We start from the raw sequence: 24,237 nt of genomic DNA, 5'->3' as shown, positions 1-24,237 counted from the left end.
AGTAACACAAAGCACAAACAAAATATATAAAACAGACGAAAAACGCAGCAACAGTTACAGAAAACACATGGAGCACGAAGCGCGCGCGCACACACACACACACACACACACACACACACACACACACACACACACACACACACACACACACACACACACACACACACACACACACACACACACACACACACACAGACGTATCCTTCCCCGCGCACACACAATCTGGCTGCAGCAGTTCAGTTTTTCTTCCTTTACTTTCAGCAACACTGATGTGGTTTGGTCATAGGAAGGTAATGGGGAGTAAGAGATTGGCGTGGAAAGAGAGGTGGACCAAGAGCAAGGTGGAAGGATAGAAGTGAGGGAGTACATAAAAAATTTATATGAAAGTGGGATAACAGAGAGAAAGGGGACGGAGGCAAAGAACAAACTGAAGTGACATTGTTCGATAATGAAAGTTCATGACTGCATTTAATACTTTCTGAGATTTGCTCCAGAAATAAAATCTCTGCGCCCGCCTAACCGTCCCAACTCTACGGACGGACACCAGTGATAACATTACCCTCCATTGACTTTGGTGGAATAGATGTTCTGCTGTGGGATAGATAGTTGGGAGGAGAGACAGATTATAAATAATGAGGTGGTGGACAGAGAAACAGTCCGTGAGGGAAGGTGCATATGAGTGATGAAGTATAAAGGACAAAAAATAGGTAGGCCAATAACAACGTGGATGGAAAGAAAAGCCAAGGAGTACATGAAGGAGAGAGCATGTGAGTGAAGAAAGATGAATGAAAAGTTGGCAAAGAACTGGGTGAACAAACAGTGTGAGATAGTACAGCACAAAGAGAAGTATGTATGAGAGTGTAGTGGTTGGAAGAAGAGAGGAAGGCCAAGACGATCGTGGATAGAACATGTAGGGAATACACAAGGGAAGATGTAGAGTGGAGTAGTTGCGAGGAGAAGAAAGGTTAATCTAGATCAAGGATGATGAAAACATATGGGTAGTATAAGACGGAGAGGTGGACGAGTGGTTGATGAATAGGGACAGAGATGAAGGAGCTTTTTGGTTCCGATCACATTTCACTGGATGAGGTGTCAGACAAAAACCTCTATATATTCACAGTTCCCTGAACAACAGAAAGAAACGCTAAATAATTCGTCAAGCTGAAAGGTAGACTGTTATTTCCAGCACAGTATCAAATCTGTTATATTCTAATCAGCCTCTAAGAATATTAACCACATCGCTGCCGTGGATGCATCTGGGTATTTTAGTCAGGCTAATACAAGGTTATTCAGCTCTGAGAAGTCTGTCAGTATAATCGTTGGTAACTTTCGATTATCCTTAAGCTGGTATGGACACAACTATTGTATTCAAATTAACATCAGGTGATTATTTTTACCTGAGACAAGTCATAACATTCCAAGGATAGATCGCCGCAACTTACACAGATTTCGTAATTATAAATTCCATCAGACTACTCACAGTTTTTTAGGTATTTCTTTCTATTTGCAGACGATTTTCTCCAACTGAGAATACCGTTGGACTTATTTTTTTTTTTTTTTCCCTCTCCTGGGGGAGGTGTTAATGAAGGTTATACGAGTATCAAACCTCTCTTGAAAACTCTCTCCCAAACTGAACCATATCGTTTGGAGTTAGTAAAAATAAATTAACTGGATACAAATATAATAGATGCTGGAGCTTCAAGACCCATTGATTATGCCTTTGGCGTCATGTGGTAAGAGAGAGTGGCTTTGAATGGTGTGGTGTGGCCTCGCTCATGTCGCCGGGAATGAAGTACCTCGCATCCCAAAACGTTAATGAGACAGACAGACACAACCTTTCCTTGAGATGCTATCGCGTCCTTTTTAAGCACTCCGGCCTGAAAGGATTTTACCTCTCCTGTGAGATGACATTTTCTCTTTTATTTCACTCTTACTGTCTCCATATGACGGCTTTGAAGAGACTTTCAGCTTTGAAGAGACTTTTAGACATGAAAGGGTTTCACACACACACACACACACACACACACACACACACACACACACACACACGAGACCGTACTCTAAATGGCACTCCAGCTTTGTAGCACACGTTTCTTGGTGATCTGTTTGGCCCGCTACACTATGACATTATCTTCTTTGTTATTTGTGTTGCTTTAATATCAACACAATTGCATTAGTAGTATATATTAATGCAGTTGAGGTGTGATGTGCAGAGTAAATCACTAAAGTAGATATGCTACGACATCACTAAAACAACTTATAATACGACGGCAGTGGTCTGCAGCATTTAGAGAGGTAGTTGGACAGACATACAGGCAACTCCCAGGAGAAAGAGAGAGAGAGAGAGAGGGAGGGAAAAAACGAGGCAGGATATTCTAGGTTAGTTAGAATTGCCAGAACGTGACACACATGTTCAGTGACAGAAAATAGTTGGCCCGTGAAACCAGTAGCGAAACGAAAGAAGTAAAAAGTTGGAGCTCGTTCTTCGTAATACATTTATCGCCCCGAATTTCTCACATGGTTCTATACCCTATGTCCTCTCTCCACCAGATGCATATATTCATAGGTTCTCCCCTCACTCACATGTACAGGCTACCCCGTGGAGAGTGTGCCAAAAATCAGGAAGTTATGCTTGGACTAATTTTGAGTCATAAATGATATAAGAGCGTGAGTCTAGTTCTTAACCTGTACAGAGAGCTATGATTTCGCCAAGACGAGCTTCAGGATTGGCATATAATTTTTACATTCAGCGACTTCAGCAAGCCTCATAGCTCCAAGATACTGACGTGATGCTTTTGAACAACCAGAACTAACTACCCTATTTTAGCTCTTCCGCTAGTTAAATGGTGGGCTTAAGGTTTGGCAAGTGAATAAAATCCTCTATTCTGATTAAAATTATTCTATCAGCAATATGGGCAGACTCGACACATTACGTTTAGTTATATTACTCTCATGTAGCACAAACTTTGCCTTATTCCAGTGTTCCATGTTCGGTATCAAATCCGTGTTGTACAGTAGCATTGTTGAGATTAAAAACTCTCATATCATATTTATTTTCCTTTAACCTTTTATCAACCCCCTAAAAGTCTCTCCCACATGTACGGTACCTTTTCGCAATCTTTGCACGAAATTTTATACACACCTGCTTTGTTTGTTCTTTTTACGTATTTGTTAGTTTTCTGACTAACTTACCCACAGTCGTATTTCCTGCTCTGACTACCTGTATTCCTGCCATATTCATACAGGGAGAAACAGTGTCCGCTACACAGGGTGTGAGTACTATTATTCTTTTCTCAGGTTTTTCTTTTTTGTATTTACTTATGTGTATTTTAGTGACACTCTTTCTAGTTCTGTGGATAAAATATGGAGGGTATTTTAGGTCACTAAGAGCTTTAAAAATGTAAACATGTTCATCCAGTGAGGATCTGTCCCTTCTCCCCCTTGGGTCTAAGATACGAATAACTGAGTGTGTTTGGATGAGTAAATTGGGAGTGTGTCGTCCTGTCTCGGCTACCTCCCTTTGTGTGGGGGAAGCAGCCTAGGTATATAGATAGCTAGATTAGTTAAGTTTAAATGTAGATATTGTATTTGTGTGTGTGTGGTATGTATGTTGATTCGTGAAGTTTGAGAAAGGTATTTGTATTCAGGGGTGTGTGAACCCTGAACGTGACCAAGGCTGGGTGGGGGACTATTTTCAACGTAAAGTGTGGGGGTGAACCCGTTGGTGTCCCGCGCCACAGTGGACACCTGCTGGCTCTCACACACCCTCACATCTCCACACCACAGCATCCCACCACACCACAGCAAACCACACCACACCACATCGTACTGCATCACACATCACACCTCTACACCAGACTGTCACACAACATCACACTACACTGCCTCACACCACACGGCACCACGCCACTAGGATAAGCTCGCCTCAGCGCAGTACCACATCACTAAACTCACCCCAGCGCCTCACCACACCACACAGCATCCTACCACAATACACCGCTCATACCACCCGCATCACACCACACTCATCACACCACACCACACCACACGCCATTGTACCACAGTGCACCACACCACATCACGCGATATCACATCAAACTAACCCACACCACTCCTCACCACACCACACTTCAACACGCCTGACAATACCTCACACCTCACGACACCACAATCCAACACACTGACCTACACCACGCTCCGTTACAGCACACCACACCACACTACACTACAACACGCCACTGTGCACTACATCACACCATGCTGACTACACCATAAAACACTGCTTAGCACCATACAATAACGCACCAAGCCACACCACACCAAGCCATATCACATCATACTCTATAAACCACATCACACCACACCGAACCGCACCACACTGCACTTCACCGCGCCACACCACACCACTCCACACTGCGCCACACCACGCTGAACTATACCACACTGTACAACACCACATCACACCAAACACCAAACCACACCAAATCAAACCACGTCACACCTCAAAACACCACACCGCAACGCACCACACTGCACCATACCGCATGTCATTGTACCACACCACAACACAGAACAACACACCACAACACAACACAACACATTGCACCAAACAGCATCACACATCACCGCTCACCCCGCCCACATCACACCATACCTCTCACCTTGTTCACACCAAACTACACTGCGCAGCACCACACCATACCACACCCATACCACACACCATACTACACCACACCACACATACCACTCATCACGCATAAGACTGTATCGACTGCAATCTTTGTAATTCTAGTCCTTTCCAAGAAGGTCTTATACAATCGTCCAGAGAGCGAAATACACTAAAAACATTTGCTGTATTCAGGAAGAAATAATCGTTACTATAAAAGGTACTACGCTTAAGCAGTTCACCTTCAGTCACACGAAACATCTATCTATCTATCTGTCTATAGCCCGACGCCCTAATCCCGCAAATGGTGGCCGCAGACAAAACGCCTCCAAGTCGCTTTGTCACCCACCATTTGACTACCCTCCCCCCAACTCACGCCCCCCTCCCTCATATACCTCTCAATTCAGGCACATAAATCTGCAGTAACACAAAGCACAAACCTAATATATAAAACAGACTTAAATCGGAACACAAGAAACAGAAAATACATGGAACACGAAGCACACACGCACAACTACACACACACACACACACACACACACACACACACACACACACACACACACACACACACACACACACACACACAAAACCACGTCCACCTCCGCGATACTTGACTTTGGAAGGACCGACCAACAAAAGACCGCAATGCATAAACCACTTTGACAATGCAGTAAATTTAGGCGTTTCGACAGGGACCAAGACTTTTACGAGAGAGTGAAATAGGGAGAGAAAGACTGAAGCCAAGACGTAGGTCACAGAATCAGATGGGAGGAGGGGGTTGTGTTTATAACGTTTTCTGAATCTTATTTTAGGCCAGTCTTGCCTAACTTATCCATATTTGCTGGAACTGAACCTGGCCTAACTTCGAGTGACCTAATTCAACCTAAAATAACCCAAACTAATCTAACTTAACCTCACCTAACCCAGTCTAATTGTATTGAATCTCACTATCTCACGTAACCTCCCCATACCTAAACTAACTAATTCTGACGCAGCCTAACCGCATCTAACCCTGCCTAATCCTACCCAGTCTCACTTAACCATACCATACCCGACCTAACGAAACCCACTCAAGCCTCAAATGACCAAATCCAGCCGAACCTAACCCAGCCTAACCCAACCCAATAGAACCCGACCCAAAATATATCAAAACCGACCTATTCTAAAGCAATCTAACCTAATCCGTCTATATGTAGTCGATCTGAACCCAACCCAACCAAAAATTATCTAATCAGACCAAACCCTGCCCAAAGTGACCTAACCTAACTTTCGGTCGCCCATAAAATCGCTTTATAAGAAATTATGCTCTCTGAAAGTCTACGGGTGTAACAGTCTAAGTTTCGCCGGTTCTGTGTACAAGTAGAAGATGGCAGGGCCGTTTCTTGCTATAGGCGAAGTATGCGGTTGCCTAGGGCCCCCGATGCCACTAGGAGGCCCCCAAGCTGCCAATATTAGCTTTTTAAGAAATTAAAATATGTGTAAAGTGACTCGAGGTTGTGGTGCTTGGCTATTTCTTGGCTCTCTTGGCTTTTGTTCGCGCCTTTTCGTCTGGCATCCCATAGTTTCATAAGATAGGGGCCCCCAAACAGCATTCTGCCTAGGGCCCCCAAAAGGCTAGAAACAGCCCTGGAAGATGGTGTGTGTGTGTCTGTCTATGTGTGTGTGTGTGTGTGTGTGTGTGTGTGTGTGTGTGTCTGTGTCTGTGTCTGTGTGTGTTTACGGTGTGTGAGTTGTGTTCTGTAAAGAAAAATTTATACTCTGTCTGTCTGTCTGTCTGTCTCTCTCTCTCTCTCTCTCTCTCTCTCTCTCTCTCTCTCTCTCTCTCTCTCTCTCTCTATATATATATATATATATATATATATATATATATATATATATATCTTTACTCCATGCTACTCTGCATATTTATTCTGTTCACACACATGGTACTCTGTATGTGTATTCTGTTAACACATACAAACATACGCACACACACACTACCCTATGTCTGTCCTGGCCTGAGTGTAAGTGTAGTCTATTCATAAACCCACACACATAAACAACTACTCTGTGTGTCCTGGCCTTTGTGTGTATGCATGTGGATATCAGTCAAGTACACACACACACACACACACACACACATATATATATATATATATATATATATATATATATATATATATATATATATATACACACACACACACACACACACTCATACAAACAGGCACACGTTCAAAAACACAGACACAAAGACAACCTAACACAGAACCACACCAGCATCCCACCACACGTCCAGGCACACAGCCACAGCTCTGCACAGTCTCGCCTCCAAGGACACACGCCATCCCTCCACACAAACACCCACTCCTTTACATATCCAAACCTCCACACGTAGCCCTATCTCCACCTACGTAACCCCAACCTCACTTCCACACACGTAGGTCCACCTCAACAGACGTAACCCGCACCTCCAATCATTCCTACACCATGACATCTTCACAAATGTTGATTCATATACACATATATATCCATAAATCGACACACAAAGTTCTGTTTCTATATACATAGCCATACCTTCATATACATGCAGCTGTCCCTGAACACATAAGGCCACACCGTCCCACACACTACTGCACTTACACACATGCTGCAGATTCACCTTAGACACTGCTATATTCCCCCCCCCCCCCACATACACATATTTATTAACATGCATACCCAAACCTCCATCCACAAAGGATCACTATGAACTCGGCCATCCCTCCAAACGCAGTGTCCCTCCACGACGCATACACAGGCTCTCCTGCATACACACAGACAATTCAACACACACACACACACACACACACACATATATATATATATATATATATATATATATATATATATATATATATATATTGCCCAAGGTATTCTGTTGAAGGCTTACATGTTTTTATGCTCTGGAGTTCCTTTTTCTTTCTCTTTTTTTCCATAGTGTTGTAGTTCTCGTTGGCTTTGTGTTTGGTTTTTGTTCTCTCTCTCTCTCTCTCTCTCTCTCTCTCTCTCTCTCTCTCTCTCTCTCTCTCTCTCTCTCTCTCTCTCTCTCTCTCTCTCTCTCTCTCTCCTCTTTGGGGTGTTTGTGCTCCTCTCCTGAACAGCTGTCTTCCTGAACTAAATCAAACAGAAAGGTAACGAACTCTCTCCCATCCATGAAACTGAAACCAAACAATATTACCCCATACATTTCAGCGTGTCTGATAGTTCTGAGTAGCCAAAATATATGTTTATGCTAAAAAAAAAAGTTTAAATATAATATATTTCTTGAAATGTGAGGTGCATAGTTATTTCACAGCTCTGTCTTCTGTTCAGTTGTTAAAATTTAAACAGAAAGTGTTCTATTTCACAGCTCTTCGCCTTACTTCAGAATGCAAAATATAGTGGGAGTGTAAATATTCTTTGTTTACCTCGCTATCACTGTTCAGATTTCACTGCCTGACGTCTGTGTTGGTACCAGGACACTATCAAGCATTGTCTTGCCTTCCATGTATGCATTTCCTGCTTTCAAATCACTATTTTCCATTGCTTCTCATTAATAATCTCTTGTCTTCCTGTCTTCCACATTTGCATTTCCTACTTCAATTCACCATCTTACACTTGGTCATTAAGTAACTTATTTTCTCCTTCCTCTTTCTTGCTCCCATCCTACGCACTCTTTCAGCCCCTTCCATTTTGGACTGAAAGAATCATTCCATTTCGTCCACTTCCAAACCCCGCATCCTCTCACATTTACCTCACTCAGTTGCATGCACTCACCTCTGCATCATGTTCTCTGTCTCTCCCTCCTGCTCTCTGTCTCAGTCTCTCTCTCTGTCCTTCTACCCTTCTCCTTACCTGATTTCCTCTCCTCAGTTTTCCCTGTCCTTGCAAGTGATCCAATCTCTCTTCCTCTAAATCTTCCTCTGCCTGTGCCTCTGTCTCTCTGTTAGTCTCTGCTTCCATCTGTCTCTTTCTTTGTCTGTCTCGGCAGTTCCACTTAAGGTGAAGAGTTTTGAGATGTCATAAGTTGAATAAAATCTCCTGGTAGTTGCAATAATTAAATCTAGTAGACATCGTATTGAAGGGGTTCATTATAGTGTGGATACCGACAAGCAAATTCATTTAGGAAGCAACCTTTCCTAATTGAAAGGGTGAGCTTTAGTCTTCATATCCCCCTCATTACTGTTAGGTCATCTGATTGAAGGTTAGATGTCATAAGCTTTTGGCCCATATTATATGTGACTTGAGATTTCGTGACACGTTTTCCACAGCGAATTATTTTGTACATTACACCTTGGTGTCATTCTGAAGGTTACTGATGGAAATTATGTCTATATCAGGAAACCATTTACTATGCTGGGTTGTAACCATATAACCAGATTTTGGCGCCTGGTGGGTTAGTGGGTAATTGTGATGTTCCAGTTGGATTGAGCTGGTGAAGGTTTATATCCAAGGGGTGGTTGGGGTTGATTGCTTATGTAATGCCACTCAGGAATGAGTGAGGCTGGTCACTCTCATCTTAAATGTCGGGACCAGTTGCCTAGCCCCGGGCTCCTATGCTCCACATGGGGCAATGTAGGATTGGATGATGGATAGATGGATGAATTATTATTAAAAACATCTTGCATTTGGTATTGACAAGTTTTTTAACTCATGTTGTCTCCAGATGATAATGTTCTTGCTGCCAACAAGCTACTTTTGTTAATCAAGGTTTGAAAGGAAAGAACTAATGTATAGTATATTTTCAGGTGTGTGAGTTGACTGAGCCATGGAAACCGCCTACAGAGAGGGAGCAGGGGGGGAGAAGAAAGCCAAATTAATACCAACCAGCTGCCACGTTAATACCAGCCAGCTGCCTGGACAGGAAACCAGAAGTTCCCTTTCTCCTACAGTCCACTATCCTACTCATTTGGCATAGGGAGTTGAGGGAGAAGGAAGGGGAGACTGACGATAATTTAGGAATGGAGAGGTAAATGAGAGGGGGGATCAGTGAAATGGCAGGAGACAGGGTGACTTGGAGGCAATTTGTTTGTGGCCACCCCTTACAGGATTAAGGTGTCCTGCTATAGGTAGACAGGTAGTGTAGATTTATTCAAACCAGAGACCAATATCTCATTTTGGTGTGTGTTTGATTTTTTGCTGAGCAGATAGATGATGATTGGATGACATTTGTATGGGGGAGTACATGATGAGGATTGACAGCACTTATTTAAATTGAAAAGTTGGATGGATTATTGGATGGTTTTTATGAAATGCATGTGTGTGGATAGTTATGCCTGTGTTGTTGTATCAGGATTTCAGGGGCTTGAATGATGTGTGGGGATGTGGCCCATTAGGCATGCCATTGAGACTTAGAGTAGTTCTCGTTATTCTTAAAGTAGTTATTATTATGACTATTATTATATATTATTTGTAGTAGGTGGGGGCGCTCACCATCCCCTCACTCGATGTAGCGCTGTTCTCGGGTGTCTGCCCTTTCCTCTCCTCCATCCTTCTTTCCTTCTATTCTCTTTTGTCTTTCTTTCCTTCATTCTTTCCTTGTCCTTCTGCCTACGGGTGACTTTACATTCCCTCTTCTGTCTTTCTTTGCTTCATTCTTTCCCCTTCCTTCAGCCTGTGGGTGACTACACTGAGTGACAAGTCAAATGGTTTCCTGTGCACCAGGAAACCATTTACTATGCTGGGTTGTAACCATATAACCAAATTTTGGCGCCTGGTGACTTAGTGGGTAATTGTGATGTTCCAATTGGATTGAGCCGGTGAAGGTTTATATCCAAGGGGTGGTTGGGGTTGATTGCTTATGTAATGCCACTCAGGGATGAGTGAGGCAGGTCACTCTCATCATAATTATCGGGACCAATTACCTAGCCCCGGGCTCCTATGCTCCACAGGGGGCAATGTAGGATTGGATGATGGATGGATGGATGAATTATTATTGAAAACATCTTGCATTTGGTATTGACAAGTTATTTAACTCATGTTGTCTCCAGATGATAATGTTCTTGCTGCCAACAAGCTGCTTTTGTTAATCAAGGTTTGAAAGGAAAGAACTAATGTGTAGTATATTTTCAGGTGTGTGAGTTGACTGAGAATACTCCCCCAGTATCCCTGCTTGTCGTAAAAGGCGACTAAAAGGGTTGGCGGAGGGTTAGTGCCCCTACCCGGAAAACAACTAACTAAAAAAACAAACAAGAAGCCTCGGACAAGGACTGACCAAACGATGACGACCCAGGACCGGACAAAGGACTTGGTAATGAGTACATGGAATGTAAGAGGAGCGAATGATGAGGTGAAAGAGAGAGAGATTGTCCAGGTGCTTGAGGGTGCGAAAGTGGATTTATGTGGAATAACTGAAACAAAATGGAGAGGAGAAAGTGTGAGAGAATGGGAGTATGGATGGGGTATATGCGCAGGAGTAGGTGAGAATGAGAGGGCAAAGGAAGGAGTGTGTATAGTTGTGAGTAAAAGATGGAAGAGGAGCATAAGACAGTATGGATCAGTTGGGTCAAGGATTGTGTGGGTAAAGTTGAAAGTTGGAATACAAATGTGGGCGATTGTGTGTGTGTATGCGCCAACGCAAGATCGTGCTAGAAGAGTGAAAGAAGAGTTCTGGACAAATGTGGAAGTGTGCATGGAAAAGTTTGGAAGGAATAAGAGAGTGTTTTTGATTGGTGATATGAATGGTAAAGTTGGTAATGTGAAGGTGGATGGAATAGTTGGTGAGTGGGGTGTGCCTGCCGAGATAGATGAGAATGGGAGTGCGTTAGTGGACATTTGTGCTGGGAGGGGGTTGGTGATAGCCAATACCCTCTTCAGGCATAAAATGATCCACAGGTATACATGGCGAGTGATGAGAAGGGTGGGTGGTGAACTGAATGAAAGGAAGGCAATGATTGATTAAGTGTGTGTGGATGAAAGGATGCGAAGATGTGTAAAGGATGCAAGAGTGTATATAGGTTGGGGGAGTGGACTTTCTGACCACTACTTGGTGGTGGCCAGAATTAGGATGCAAGTGAGATGGAGGAATAGAAGAAGGGAAAGACGAGAGGAAGGAGTAGTTGCAAGGAGAGTGGAAAAGTTACAAGAGGATGAGAAAAAGGCAGAGTATAAGAGAGAAGTGGAGGAACGATTGGGCAAATATGAATTGGAGCAGATGGGAGACGTGGAAGGTGTGTGTAAGATATTTACAGAAGAAATATGTGCAGCATGTGATGTGGTGTGTGGAAAGAAGAGAAGACGGAGGGGGGTGCAAGGAACAGCATGGTGGACTGAAGAGGTGAAACAGGCTGTGACACAAAAGAAGAAAGCATACAATGAATGGATGAGAAATAGGGGCGTGGAAGAAGTTGAGAGGCAGAAGAGAGAGTTATATGTGGAAAGGAAGAGAGAGGTGAAAAGATTAGTAAGAGAGAGTAAGAAGAGAGTGGATGAGGAATTTGGAAGGAATTTGAGTGTAAAGTGGAGGGACTGTAAGAAAATGTTCTGGAGAGAAGTGAAAAGAGTAAGAGAGGGTGGAAGTGAAGTTAGCAGGGGAGTGAAAGATAAAATGGTAGATTACTAGTGGAGAAGGGAGAAAAAGTGAGCAGATGGAGAGAACACTTTAAGGAATTGTTGAACGTAGAGGATGGAAGTAATGCGAGTATAAGTGGCTGGGGAATGGCTGGGAGAAGGAGGGAGGTGAGAAGACAGGAAGAAATCAGTAGGATAAAAGTTGTGGAAGCAATGAAGAAAGTTAAATCTGGGAAAGCCCCAGGAATTGATGGAGTGTGTGGTGAAATGCTGAAGCATGGGGGAGAGATAGTAGTAGAATGGATGTGGAAGATGTGCAGATTGGCCTGGGAGGAAGGTAGAGTCCCGGAGGATTGGAAGTCAGGTATAATTATTCCCTTGTACAAAGGAAAAGGGGAAAAAGAAGTGTGTGGTAATCATAGGGGCATTTGTCTTCTTAGTATAATAGGAAAAGTGTATGGTAGGATACTTATAGACAGAGTTAGAGAAAGAGCAGAGAAATTAGTTGGAGAAGAACAGGGAGGCTTTAGGAAGGGAAGAGGTTGTGTAGATCAGATATTCATTCTTAGATCTTGAGTGGAAAAGTTTCTAGAGAAGGGAAAGAAGTTGTATGCGGCTTTCATGGATTTGGAGAAAGCATATGACAGGGTGGATAGATAAGGGTTGTGGAAAGTGTTAAGAATATATGGAGTAGATGGGAAGTTGTTGAATGCTGTGAAGAGTATGTACGATGGTGCGAAGGCTGCAGTACGTGTGGATGGTGAACTAAGTGAATTTTTCTCTTTGAAAGTTGGGTTGAAACAGGGATGTGTCATGTCTCCATGGTTGTTCAATCTGTACATAGATGGGGTAATAAAAGAGGTTCAAGGTAGGGTAGTGGATGTTGTAGTGGGCCTGGTGAGAGAGGATAGTGTTTGGAAACTCCCTGTACTGTTGTTTGCAGATGATACTGTGTTGTTGAGTGAAGACGAAGGGGAGCTGCAAGGCTTGGTGGATGAGTTTGAGAGAGTGTGTAAGAAACGGAACCTAAAGGTGAATGTAGGGAAGAGTAAAGTGATGGTCTTTGAGAGAGGTGAAGTTAGTGAATGTACAGCGAGGTTAGATGGTGAGGAATTGGAAAATGTGAGTACATTTAGGTATTTGGGTTGTGTGATGAGTAAGGATGGAGGTTTGGAGGGTGAAGTGCTTGAAAGGGTACAGCAGGGAAGAAAGGTTGCTGGTTCCTTGAAAGCAGTGATAAGAAACAGGGAAGTGAGCATGGAAGTAAAAAAGTTACTACATGACAGTATTGTGATACCAACTCTAACGTATGGAAGTGAAGCTTGGACATTGTTGGAAGGACACAAGTCAAGAGTGAGAGCAGTGGAAATGAGTTATTTAAGAGGAGCCTGTGGAGTCACGTGGAGAGACAGGCTGACGAATGAAGATATAAAGGAGCGTTGTGGTGTGGATGTGGATGTGATAGGAAGCGTTATGAGGAACACACTGAGGTGGTTTGGCCATGTGGAGAGGATGGAGTGTGAAAGACTGACGAAGAGAGTGTATGTGAGTGAGGTGGAGGAGGGAAGAGGGAGGGGGAGGCTGAGGATGAGATGGAGGGATGGGGTGGAGAGATATATGAGAGAGGGGGGTGTGAGTTGGGAGCAGGGCAGTGAAATGGCGGGGGACAGGGCGACTTGGAGGCGATTTGTTTGTGGCCACCCCATACGGGATTGAGGCGTCTGGCAATAGATAGATAGATAGATAGATAGATTTGACTGAGCCATGGAAACCGCCTACAGAGAGGGAGCAGGGGGGGAGAAGAAAGCCAAATTAATACCAACCAGCTGCCACGTTAATAGCAGCCAGCTGCCTGGACAGGAAACCAGAAGTTCCCTTTCTCCTATGGTCCACCATCCTCCTCATTTGGAATAGGGAGTTGAGGGAGAAGGAAAGGGAGACTGAGGATAAGGTAGGAATGGAGAGGTATATGAGAGGGGGGGATCAGTGAAATGGCAGGAGACAGGGTTATTAAAGTACTTTTTATTATTACTATTATTATTATTTGTGGTAGGTGGGAGCGCTCACCATCCACTCACTCGATGTAGAGCTGCTCTCGGGGGTCTGCCCTTTCCTCTCCTCCATCCTTCTTTCCTTCCATCCTCTTCTCTCTTTCTTTCCTTAATTCTTTCCTCATCCTTCTGCTTACAGGTGACTTTACACCCCCTCTTCTGTCTTTCTTTCCTTCATTCTTTCCCCTTCCTTCTGTCTGTGGGTGACTCTACACTGAGTGACAAGCCAAATGGTTTCCTGTACACCAGGGAAACATTTACTGTGCTGGATGGTAATCATATAACCAAATTTTTGTGCCTGGTGACTTAGTGGGTAATTGTGATGTTCCAGTTGGATTGAGCTGGTGAAGGTTTATATCCAAGGGGTGGTTGGAGTTTATTGCTCACGTAATGCCATTCAGGGATGAGTGAGGCTGGTCACTCTCATCTTAAATGTTAGGATCAACTTGCCTCATTGGCCGATGTAGGATTGGATGATGGATGATTTATTATTATCATTATTATTAGAAGCATGTATGGACAAGTTTGAGAGGAGCGAGAGAGTGCTGTTGATCGGAGACATGAATGGTAAAGTTGGGAATGTACGAGTGGATGGAGTGGTTGGTCAGTGGGGTGTGCCAGCTGAAGTAGATGGGAATGGTAGTGCTTTGGTGGAGATCTGTGCTGGTAAGGGGTTGGCAATAGCCAACACCTACTTTCGTCATAGGATGATTCACCGGTATACATGGAGAGTAATGAGGAGGATGGATGGTGAACTTGTTGAACGAAAGGTAATGATAGACTACGTGTGTGTGGATGAGCGAATGAGAAGACAAGTGTTGGATGCAAGAGTGTTGAGAGGGTGGGGGAATGGAGTCTCGGACCATCACTTAGTGATGGCCAAGGTAGAGCTGCAAAGAAAGTGGTTGAGGAGACGAAGGGGAAGACAGGAGGAAGCAGCTCCTGTGAGAAGAGTGGAGAAATTGCAAGTTAGTGAGACAATGACAGAGTATAAGAGCATAGTGGAAGAAAGATTGGGAAGGTATGAGCTAGAGCAGATGGAAGGGGTGGAAGACGTATGTAAGATATTCACGGAAGAGATAAGCGCAGCGTGTGAGGCGGTTTGTGGAGTGAGGAGGAGATGCAAGGGTGTGCAAGGGACAGCATGGTGGAATGATGAGGTGAAACGAGCTGTGGAACAAAAGAAGAAGGCATATGATGAATGGTTGGCGAGTAGAGGTAGGGGAGAAGATGAGAGAGAGAAGAGAGAGGTATATGTGAGCAGGAGAAGGGAGGTTAAGAGACTGGTGAAGGAGAGTAAGAAGAAAGTGGATGAAGAGTTTGGGAGGAATCTGAGTGTGAAATGGAGGGAAAGTAAGAAATTGTTTTGGAAGGAGGTAAAGAAAGTAAGGCAGTGTGAAAGGGGAAATACTAGGGGAGTGAAAGATAGGAATAATAGATTGTTGGTGGAGAAGAGAGAGAAATTGAGGAGATGGAAGGAGCACTTTGAGGATTTGTTGAATGTAGGGAGAGAGAGCAGTGTGAGTATAAGTGGTTGGGGAATGGCTGGGAGAAGAAGAGATGAGAGGAGGGAGGAAGAGATCAGTAGGTCGGAAGTAGTGGAAGCGATGAAGAAGATTAAGCTGGGAAAGGCCCCAGGAATTGATGGAGTGTGTGGTGAAATGCCTAGGTATGGGGGTGAGATTGTTGTGGAGTGGTTATGGAAGTTGTGTAGATTGGCTTGGGAAGAGGGAAGGGTTCCAGAGGACTGGAAATCAGGTATAATTGTTCCTCTGTACAAAGGAAAAGGGGAGAGAGAAGTATGTGGTAACCATAGGGGTATTTGCCTTCTTAGTGTGACTGGTAAAATATGTGGTAGAATACTCATTGATAGGGTTAGGCATATGACAGAGGAGCTAGTTGGAGAAGAACAAGGGGGATTTAGGAAGGAAAAAGGGTGTGTAGATCAGATATTTGTTCTAAGATGTTTAGTGGAGAAGTATCTAGAGAAGGGAAGGAAAGTGTATGCTGCCTTCATGGACTTGGAGAAAGCTTATGACAGAATAGATAGGCAAGGTATGTGGAAGGTATTAAGAATATATGGAGTGGAGGGGAAATTGTTGAGTGCTGTGAAGAGTATGTACGAGGGAGCTAGGGCTTCGGTGCGAGTGGATGGTGAGCTGAGTGAATTCTTTGATCTCAATGTGGGACTGAAACAGGGTTGTGTGATGTCTCTATGGCTGTTTAATATATATATGGATGGGGTTGTAAAAGAGGTGCAGGGTAGGGCAGTGGATGTGGGGGTGGCCCTAATGAATGAGGGTGAGATTTGGAAGCTTCTGGTGTTGCTGTTTGCTGATGATACAGTACTGTTGAGTGAAGATGAATGGGAGTTGCAAGGTTTGGTGAATGAATTTGGGACAGTGTGTAGGAGGAGGAAGCTGAAAGTTAATGTAAACAAACGAAAAGTTATGGTGTTTGAGAGGAATGAAGTCACAGAGTGTGCAGTGAGGTTGGATGGTGAGGATATGGAGAATGTGAGTGCATTCAAGTACTTGGGTAGTGTGATGAGTAAGGATGGAACTTTGGGGGATGAAGTATGTGAAAGGGTACAGCAGGGAAGAAAGGTTGTTGGTACACTGAAAGCAGTGATGAGAAATAGAGAGGTGAGTATGGAAGTTAAGAAGTCACTGCATGATGGTATTGTGATCCCTACCCTAACGTATGGAAGCGAGGCGTGGACCTTGCAAGAGGGGAACAAGTCAAGAGTGAGAGCAGTGGAAATGAGTTACTTGAGAGGAGCATGTGGAGTGACATGGAGGGACAGGTTGACAAATGAAGAAGTGAAGGAACGTTGTGGGGTAGATGTGGATGTGGTTGAAAAGATTAGGAGAAATACACTGAGGTGGTTTGGACATTTGGAGAGAATGGAGAATGAAAGACTGACTAAGAGGGTGTATGTAGGTGAGGTGGAGAGAGGGAGAGGGAGGGGTAGACCGAGGATGAGGTGGAGAGATGGAGTTGAGAGGTATATGAGGGAGGGGGGGGTGAGTTGGGGGGAGGGGAGTCAAATGGTGGGTGACAGAGTGACTTGGAGGCGTTTTGTCTGCGGCCACCCTTTGCAGGATTAGGGCGTCGGGCTATAGATAGATAGATAGCTTATTATTATTATTATTATTATTATTATAACCAGTTAAAGTACCTCATCTTACATGGGGGGAAAAGTGCAGGATTTTTTTTTTCTTTTGGCAGTGACATCTTTTATTTTGCCAAAGGGACCTGTAGTATGGGGCCTTCTGCTGATGTCATATAGTTTGTACTTGCTACCACCAGACTGTTTTATTCATATTAGGAGACAGCCCTCTCTGTGAAGAAATTAAGTCTGTCTACAACCCCGTTTCCTACTACCTGTTTATCTAAATTGCTATCTTTTCATATTCAGTCTTGAGTAGTAACAAAAGAGTAACACAAGAATAATACTAGTCATTAAGAATTATGTAAATAATGCAGAACCATAGGATTGTCATGTTCTGCTGCAGTCCACAATCTTCCTTTCTGGGAATAAGGAAGTACATGAGGGACTATTACCAGGGAATTGAGCCAGACAAATGATGTAAAATGGATTTGTTCATATTTGTTCTCGTGTACTAGTAGCTGTAGTAGTTGCAACCCCAGGCCCATCAGAATATGAATTCAGTGGATGGCAGGCTGAGTTACCCTTCTGTAGTGCACCTTTCTCCTGTTGGGGGATAGGGAAGGCAATCTCCCCCCTTTCATCCTAGTAGTGCCACTCCAGCACCAATACATTAAGAGTTAACTAAGATCTGTATTGAACACCTCCACAGACAAAGAGTTAAATTATCAACAGAGCTGAGATTATCTTCTAAAAACCTGCCACATTTTCAGGGGCTGCCTGTGAAACTCGTGTTGATGTTTCCGTTGTTGCTGTGTTGGTGTTACCACTGCCGACGGGGTTAGTGATGCTGCGATTGATGTCGATGCTGCGATGGGCAACAATGCTACATTGGGGTTGGTGCTGCAAGCTCCTTGTAACACAGTGGCCTTTAACCTGTGGGGAAATTAACTGGTCAGAAGAGGTTACCTTAGGCCATCTGTCTTCAAAGCTTATCTACTGCTACTACTACACCTACCACTACAACTACGGCTATTACCGCCCTTCTGAAAAGTGAGTTAGAACATTTTTGGTTTGTCCACCTTGACTTGGCAAAGATTTGTGTCATTTGCAGGCCAATCCCCAAAGCCCTGAAGCAGAGTAAGACAAGGATGCAATACTGACTTTGCATCCTTTCTAAATCACTCTTAGCCAAGTTGAGATGTACAGAGTATTGCAGTTGCTCCCTTACTTATGAAATTTTATTCGAGAATTCCTCACCCCATCCTTGGGTGGGAAAAGGAGGCAGAGCTATTGATAATGATAATGCCTAATGATGAGAGCTAATGATAATGCCTAATGATGATAATTAGGATTAGTGGCAGTGCCAGGCTCAGTAGGCTAAGTAGATCTTTCCACCACTAGAGAGTACAGTGCCAGTTAACTTAATCTAGGTACTCATATTACTTGCTCATTGACAACAGCGACAATGATGATGATGCTGATGATGATAGGATAGGATGCTGCAGTGCCAGGAATCAATCCCTTGCACTATGAGGCCATGAGCTTTGTAAGAATAATACCACAAGACCTAATAAAATCTCAAGCCTGAAGGGTGGTGGAGTGACTATTGTTGACTGGTTAGTAAGATTGTTGAATGTGTGCTTTGAGAAAGGTATGGTGCCAATTGACTGGGCAAGTGCTTGTGTGGTCCCGTTGTATAAAGGCAAGGGTGATAAGTATGAATGTACTAGCTTTAGGGGTATAAGTCTGTTGAGTGTTGTAGGTAAGGTGTATGGTATAGTGTTAATTATGAGAGTTAGAGAGGGTACAGAGGGAGTGATTGGTGATGAGCAGTGTGGCTTTAGGAGAGGGAGGGGATGCGTTGATGAGGTGTTTGCTGTGAGACAAGTGTGTGAAAAGTATTTAGCGAAAGGTAAGGATGTGTTTTGGGCATTTATGGATTTAGAGAAAGCGTATGATGGAATTGATAGGGAGGCTTTGTGGACTGTTTTAAGATTGTATGGACTTGATGGTAGGTTACTAAAAGGGGTGAAAAGTTTTTATGTAAATAGTAGAGCGTGTGTAAGAGTGGGAAATGCTGTGAGTGATTGGTTTCCTGTGAGAGTGGGGCTGCGACAGGGATGTGTGATGTTGCCTTGGTTGTTTAATATTTACATGGATCGTGTTGTAAGGGAGGTGAATGCAAGAGTTTTAGGTGGAGGTCTGAGTCTGGTGAATGTTGATGGTGGAGAGTGGAATCTGAAGCAGCTGCTGTTTGCAGATGATACTGCACTGGTGGCTGATTCAGAGGAGAGATTGAGACAGTTGGTAGAGGAGTTTGGAAGGGTGTGTGAAAGGAGGAAATTGAAAGTAAATGGGAATAAGAGTAAAGTGATGAAGTGTACGAGGTTGGTAGATGGTAGGGGGATGAATATAGTTTTGAATGGCGAGTTGCTTGGGGAGGTAGAGTGTTTTAAATATCTAGGGTCACATGTTTCTGTGGATGGAAGAATAGATGCAGAAGTGAAGTTTAGAATAAATGAAGTAGGAAAGGTGCTGGGAGGAATGAAAAAAGTGTTTAGATGTCGTTTGCTTAGAATGGATGTAAAGAAAAGGCTGTATGAGGGTGTTGTGGTACCGACTGCATTGTATGGGGCTGAAATATGGAATATGGGTGTAGCAGAGAGGAAAAGTTTGAATGTAATGGAGATGAGGTGTCTGAGGAGTATGTGTGGAGTGACTCGTATGGATCGAGTGCGGAATGATGAAGTGCGAAGGAGAACTGGAGTTGTTCGGGAGATGGCTGGTAGAGGTGAGCAGAGGGTGTTGCGATGGTTTGGGCATATGGAGAGAATGGATAATGAGCGATTGGTGAAAAAGATAACTAGATCTGATGTGAGAGGTGTCAGGCTGAGAGGAGGACCACAAATAGGATGGATGGACAGTGTGAAGAGAGCGCTAGATGCAAGAGGGACGTCTGTTGAGCAAGGAAGAGTGGCTGTGCGTGACAGAAATGGGTGGAGAGAAATTGTGAATGAATAAGTGATGACGCAGCCCTGAGGGGATATTCTCCCCCATTTGGTCTGATCAGCTATTTCAGGTCAGGTGCGGGTAAGGGGATGAGTCTGTTATGATGTGGCAGGGGTAAAGCAGCTCTGCTGTCGGGCCCTGCTGCGGATGTCACTGATTGCATTGCGCAGTTGACCCTTGTGCAGTGTGGTGCGGTGAGGATTTGTCCCTTCTCCCCTTTGGGGCTAAGATGCGAATGACTGTGTTTGAATGGATGAGTAAATGGGGAGTGTCTCGTCCTGTCTCGGCTACCTCCCTTTCCTTGGGGGAAGCAGCCTAGGTATATAGATGGATAGATAGATAGTGTATCAGTGCCTGTGTGTATCAGTGCTTATTAGTGCCTGCGTGTATTAGTGTGCGTGCATGCGCTGATCAGTGCTTGTATCAGTGTTTGCGTGAATGAATATGTGCGCACTCTTTCAGCCTCTTCCATTTTGGACTGAAAGAATCGTTCCATTTCCTCCACTTCCAAACCCCACATCCTCTCACGTTTACCTCATTCAGTTGCATGCACTCACCTCTGCATCATGTTCTCTGTCTCTGCCTCCTGCTCTCTGTCTCAGTCTCTCTCTTTCTCGGTCTTTCTACCCTTCTCCTTACCTGATTTCCTCTCCTCAGTTTTCCCTGTCCTTGTAACTGATCCAATCTCTCTCTCTCTAAATCTTCCTCTGCCTGTGCCTCTGTCTCTCTGTTAGTCTCTGCTTCCGTCTGTCTCTTTCTTTGTATGTTCCACTTAAGGTGAAGAGTTTTGAGATGTCATAAGTTGAATAAAATCTCCTGGTAGTTGCAATAATTAAATCTAGTAGACATTGTATTGAAGGGGTTCATTATAGTGTGGATACCGACAAGCAATTTTATTAATTTAGGAAGCAGACTTTCCTACTTGAAATGGTGAGCTTTAGTCTTCATATCCCCCTTATTACTCTTAGGTCATCGGATTGAAGGTTAGATGTCATAAGGTTTTGGCCCATATTATATGTGACTCTTGAGATTTCCTAACACGTTTTCCATAGCGAATTATTTTGTACATTACACCTTGGTTTCATTCTGAAGGTTACTGATAGAAATTGTCTATATCAAAACAATAAACGCAACATACTAAAGAATCCTTAAGGTTTAATACACATAAATCCCTAAAAAAAAAAAAAAAAAAAAAGGGTGCTATGAAACCTATGTCGCTTGGCACTGCGTCGGGAGTGTTTGTAAAGATATTATTGACTGACTTTAGTAAGTGGTTTGTGAGAACTGGTATGTATGTATATGCACTTGAATGACCACACGTACTTGCTGCTTCTATCTGTCTGTCTATCTATCTGTCTATCTATCTATCCATCATGCTATCTATTATGATTTGTAATTATAATATGGAGTCCTGACATATACACGCTACGTCTCCAATCCTGGCTGAAAGAATTAGAGGGTGTCAGTGTGGGTAGCACACACGTCTACATGTGTATTCTATTCACACGTACACACACACATGCTACTCTACATATTTTGTTCACACACATGGTACTCTGTATGTGTATTCTGTTAACACATACAAACACATACGCACACACACACTACCCTATGTCTGTCCTGGCCTGAGTGTAAGTGTAGTCTATTCATAAACCCACACACATAAACAACTACTCTGTGTGTCCTGGCCTTTGTGTGTATGCATGTGGATATCAGCCAAGTACACACGTTTGCGCACACACACACACACACACACACACGTACACACACACACACACACACACACACACACACACACACACACACACACACACACACACACACACACACACACACACACACACACACACACACACACACACACACACACACACACACACACACACACACACACACACACACACACACACACACACACACACACACACACACACGTACACACACACACACACACACACAAACACACACACACAAAACCACGTCCACCTCGTGCGATACTTGGCTTTGGAAGGACCGACCAACAAAAGACCGCAATGCATAAACCACTTTTACAATGCAGTAAATTTAGGCGTTTCGACAGGGACCAAGACTTTTACGAGAGAGTGAAATAGGGAGAGAAAGACTGAAGCCAAGACGTAGGTCACAGAATCAGATGGGAGGAGGGGGTTGTGTTTATAACGTTTTTGAATCTTATTTTAGGCCAGTCTCGTCTAACCTATCCATATTTGCTGGAACTGAACCTGGCCTAACCTGGAGTGACCTAATTCAACCTAAAATAACCCAAACTAATCTAACTTAACCTCACCTAACCCAGTCTAATTGTATTTAACCTCACTATCTCACGTAACCTCCCCATACCTAAACTAACTAATTCTGATGCAGCCTAACCGCATCTAACCCTACGTAATCCTATCCAGTCTCACTTAACCATACCATACCCGACCTAACGAAACCCACTTAAGCCTCAAATGACCAAATCCAACCGAACCTAACCCCAGCCTGACCCAACCCAATAGAACCCGACCCAAAATATATCAAAACCGACCTATTCTAAAGCAATCATACCTAATCCGTCTATATGTAGTCGATCTGAAGCCAACCCAACCAAAAATTATCTAATCAGACCAAACCCTGCCCAAAGTGACCTAACCTAACTTTCGGTCGCCCATAAAATCGCTTTATAAGAAATTATGCTCTCTGAAAGTCTACGGGTGTAACAGTCCAAGTTTCGGCGGTTCTGTGTACAAGTAGAAGATGGTGTGTGTGTGTCTGTGTGTGTGTGTGTGTCTGTGTCTGTGTGTGTTTACGGTGTGTGAGATGTGTTCTGTAAAGAAAAATTTATACTCTCTCTCTCTCTCTCTCTCTCTCTCTCTCTATGTATCTTTACTCCAGTTCAGTTTAGAAGTGCATGTCTCTCTCTCTCTCTCTCTCTCTCTCTCTCTCTCTCTCTCTCCTCCAGTTCAGTTTAGAAGTGCATATGTAAGTCTATGTCTGACCTTTTACCATATATGTCTGTCTGATTCGCAACGGCTGCAATATATCATCTTGCCTAGTCATTACTTACAGCCTCGTATCTGCATAATAAACCGTGAAATATTTAATTGGCGAACCGTGGCAGGAATACGAGAGATAAAGAGGTAGGATAAGAGAATAAGAGCAGAGAGTAAAACCAAAAAATAGAGTATGAGATAAAGAGAGCAAATGACTGAAACAAAACGCAGAAAGGCATGAATGGGGCCAGAAAAAGTGAAAAAAAGAAGAACGATAAAAAGAACACAGGATAACAGTAATATACGGCTTGGATAGGTAGCTCTGAGGTCTGATTAGGACTATGAGAAGTGCAAGTATAAGCAGACGAGACTACGTGGTTCAGAGGCTGATGAAGGCTATGAGAAGACCATGTGTCGTGTCCTCCACTCTCTACTTACCTCGTAACAGCTATAAGTTCTATATCTTCGTTTTGCTCTCTGCGAAGACGTGACAAGGCGTCAGCCACTCGGTTCTGGTGTCCTGGCAGGTAGGATACCTCTAAGTCGTATTCGGCAACCTGTACCGGTATCTGCCATCTAGCTATTCTGCCAGAAGGCTCCTTCACATTAAAGAGCCACGTGAGGGGTCGGTGAACCGTCTGCACAATCACTTTGTATCCCAAGACAAGAGGCCGATTTATCCGCAATCCGTACACAATACTTAAGGCTTCTTGCTCGATAGTGGTATAATTAAGCTCAGCTTTATTTAATGCTCTGCTAAAATATGTCAACGGTCTAAGATGTCCATCCTCATCTTCCTGTTGTAATACCCCACCTATCGCAGTACCACTCGCGTCAGTTGTCAGATAGAATGGTTTATCAAAGGAGGGAAACTTGAGTACGATGTCGTCAGTA

General features: G+C 43.6%; 1 long non-coding RNA gene across 1 annotated transcript in view; it reads left to right on the top strand.

Moving 5' to 3' along the window:
* Window positions 1–24,237, top strand: part of LOC145389958 (uncharacterized) — a 41,861-nt gene that overhangs the window by 6,921 nt on the left and 10,703 nt on the right. The window contains exon 2 of the long non-coding RNA XR_013895549.1: window positions 18,115–18,394. This is a non-coding gene — a long non-coding RNA (uncharacterized LOC145389958). The remainder of the gene's footprint in view (window positions 1–18,114; window positions 18,395–24,237) is intronic.

Source organism: Coenobita brevimanus, unplaced genomic scaffold (genome assembly GCF_032717465.1).
Source record: "Coenobita brevimanus isolate Jiangsu-jjx unplaced genomic scaffold, ASM3271746v2 jjx.HiC_scaffold_2656, whole genome shotgun sequence".
Lineage (NCBI taxonomy): Eukaryota > Metazoa > Arthropoda > Malacostraca > Decapoda > Coenobitidae > Coenobita > Coenobita brevimanus.
The sequence above is the reverse complement of the archived record's forward strand: the minus strand, read 5'-3'. Positions and strand labels throughout refer to the sequence as shown.